We start from the raw sequence: 3,444 nt of genomic DNA, 5'->3' as shown, positions 1-3,444 counted from the left end.
GAACATCCTGATTTGGAGCATTATAATTTTGAGCATTCTGATTTTGCACATTTTGAGAACATGGCACAACCTCCACCCCGTGAGAGGACTCTAAGGGAAATGGCTGCACCTGATTTCACCTACGAAAGTGATGCAATCCTACCCCGCAAGGGCATTGGTTAGAAAACTCCAAGTAGATTGGGCCAGAGATGCAAGAGAAGGCCCTAGGGTTCTTATGAGCCTTAGGGTAGATTTCGGGCCCATGGGCTAAGTACGAGCCCACTTATCTTTGTAAATATTAGATTAAGGTTTCATTATTTTTGGGTCTTGTATTTAGGGCTCCATAATGTAGGTAGGGTACCCTAGAAATATAAGATTTTTCAGCCCTTGTATTTTAGGGCACCTAGACTAGTTTTTGTATTAGGGGTAGTTTTGTAATTTCACATGCACTAAGTGGATGTTTGATGTGTGTGGTTGGAAATAAATTTAATTGAATTGGTAGAAGCCCAATCCAATTAAATTTTAGAGGGGGAGGTGAGCATTTGCTTACTACACCCCATTGCCACATCATATAGTCACACTTTGTGCATGTGCTTCATGCTTTTCATGCCTCATGACACCTAAGCACACTTAGTGGAGAATCTTGGAATTGATCTTGGATTAGTGGGCTGAACCATAACTAAAATTCACTAATCATAATTAGTGAAATTTTGGCTCCAAAGTTTGGCTCCACAAATTCAATTTCAAATTCAAGTGAAATTTGAATTTCCCTCCAATTTTGTGTGACACTTAGGCTATAAATAGAGGTCATGTGTGTGCATTTTTTTCAACTTTGATCATTTGAATATTAAACTTCAGATCTCAAAGCTCATTTAGAGCACAAAATTTCGTGCTCTTCTCTCCCTCTCCCTTCATTCATCTCCTTCTTCCTCCAAGCTCTTATCCATGGCCTCCTATGGTGGTGAGCTTCTTCTAGACTCATCTTCTCCTTGAAGTGGCATCTCCTCTCTCTCTTCCTTTCTCCATTCCGCTGCCATTCATCTTCCATGAAGCAAAGGAATCCATTGATGAAGAAGATCCTAGGCCTACAAGCTCCAATGGAGCTTGCATCAGAAAGCTTGTGCATCCAATACCCTGATGAGGATGTCCCATATGTTCTTAAAACTGGACTGATTCATTTGCTTCCAAAGTTTCATGGCCTTGCAGGTGAAGACCCGCACAAACATTTGAAGGAATTTCATATTGTCTGCTCCACCATGAAACCCCCAGATGTCCAGGAGGATCACATATTTCTGAAGGCTTTTCCTCATTCTCTGGAGGGAGTGGCAAAGGACTGGCTGTATTACCTTGCTCCAAGGTCCATCACGAGCTGGGATGACCTTAAGAGAGTATTCTTCGAAAATTTTTTCCCTGCTTCCAGGACCACATCCATCAGGAAAGATATCTCAGGTATTAGACAACTCAGTGGAGAGAGCCTGTATGAGTACTGGGAGCGATTTAAAAAACTATGTGCCAGTAGCCCTCACCATCAGATTTCGGAGCAGCTTCTTCTCCAATATTTTTATGAAGGACTCAGTAATATGGAGAAAAGTATGATAGATGCTGCCGGTGGTGGAGCCCTTGGAGACATGACTCCTGCTGAAGCCAGGAATTTAATTGAGAAGATGGCTTCCAACTCCCAGCAGTTTAGCGCTAGAAATGATGCCATAGTCATTAGAGGAATGCATGAGGTAGCTACAAACTCAGCTGCATCATCTGAGACTAAGAAGCTTGAAGGCAAACTGGATGCATTGGTTAACTTGGTAACCCAACTGGCCTTGAATCAGAAATCTGTACCTGTCGCAAGGGTTTGTGGTTTGTGCTCCTCTGCTGACCACCATGCAGACCTTTGCCCTTCCATGCAGCAACCTGGAGCAATTGAGCAGCCTGAAGCTTATGCTGCAAATATTTACAATAGACCTCCTCAACCTCAACAGCAAAATCAACCACAGCAGAACAATTATGACCTCTTCAGCAACAGATACAACCCTGGATGGAGGAATCACCCTAATCTCAGATGGTCCAGCCCTCAACAACAACAACAACAGCATGCTCCTTCCTTCCAAAATGCTGCTGGCCCAAGCAGACCATACATTCCTCCACCAATCCAACAACAGCAACAACCCCAGAAACAACCAACAATTGAGGCCCCTCCACAACCTTCCCTCGAAGAACTTGTGAGGCAAATGACTATGCAGAACATGCAGTTTCAACAAGAGACCAGAGCTTCCATTCAGAGCTTGACTAATCAGATGGGACAATTAGCTACCCAATTGAATCAACAACAGTCCCAGAATTCTGACAAGCTGCCTTCTCAAGCTGTCGAAAATCCCAAAAATGTCAGTGCCATTTCATTGAGGTTGGGAAAGCAGTGTCAAGGACCTCAACCCGTAGCACCTTCCCCATCTGCAAATGAACCTGCCAAACTTCACTCTACTACAGAAAAAGGTGATGACAAAAATTTACCTAACAATTTCTGTGCAGGTGAATCTTCTTCCACAGGTAATTCTGATTTACAGAAGCAGCACATTCCCCCTCTTCCATTCCCTCCAAGAGCAGTTTCCAACAAAAAAATGGAAGAGGCAGAGAAAGAGATCTTGGAAACGTTTAGAAAAGTAGAGGTAGACATACCTCTGTTGGATGCAATAAAGCAAATTCCAAGATATGCCAAATTCTTGAAGGAGTTGTGCACTAATAAGCGGAAGCTTAAAGGAAGTGAACGGATTAGCATGGGCAGAAATGTCTCCGCATTGATTGGTAAATCTGTTCCTCAAATTCCTAAAAAATGCAAAGATCCAGGTACATTCAGCATACCTTGTATTATAGGGAATAGTAAGTTTGACAATGCCATGCTAGATTTAGGAGCTTCTGTTAGTGTTATGCCTCTGTCTATTTTTAATTCCCTATCTCTAGGTCCCTTGCAGTCAACTGATGTGGTAATTCATTTAGCTAATAAAAGTGTTGCCTACCCTGTTGGTTTCATAGAAGATGTCTTAGTTATAGTTGGTGAACTGATTTTCCCTGTTGATTTTTATATTTTGAATATGGAAGATGGATTTTCTCAAGGATCAGTTCCCATCATTCTAGGCAGACCCTTTATGAAAACTGCTAGAACTAAGATAGATGTTTATGCAGGCACACTATCCATGGAGTTTGGTGATATAACTGTTCATTTTAATATTTTGGATGCTATGAAATACCCATCTGAAGATCTTTCTGTATTTCATGCTGAAATAATTGACCATGTTGTTGATGAATACATGACTGATCTTTATTCTAATCTGCATGCCTCTCACTCTTCATGCATTGAGTCTGAAATTGTACTTGATCATATGTCTGAATTTGATGCTGAGAGTGAATCTGAGAGTGATATTGATTGCATGTCTGGTGGTGGTGTTTTACCTCTTGAGATTGATTTTATAGAGT

The 3,444-nt window shown here is 41.6% G+C and overlaps 1 non-coding gene across 1 annotated transcript; it reads right to left on the bottom strand.

Annotated features, from left to right (window-relative positions):
- Nucleotides 1-1,405: 1,405 nt before the first annotated feature.
- On the bottom strand, nucleotides 1,406-1,514 carry LOC114369024. Its single transcript, XR_003657487.1, has one exon. It is a non-coding gene; the product is annotated as a small nucleolar RNA R71 (small nucleolar RNA).
- Between the last annotated feature and the right edge of the window lie 1,930 nt (nucleotides 1,515-3,444).

Source organism: Glycine soja, chromosome 9, assembly GCF_004193775.1.
Source record: "Glycine soja cultivar W05 chromosome 9, ASM419377v2, whole genome shotgun sequence".
In the NCBI taxonomy this organism is placed as follows: Eukaryota; Viridiplantae; Streptophyta; class Magnoliopsida; order Fabales; family Fabaceae; genus Glycine; species Glycine soja.
Note: the sequence above shows the minus strand (reverse complement) of the source record. Positions and strands in the feature narration are given on the sequence as shown.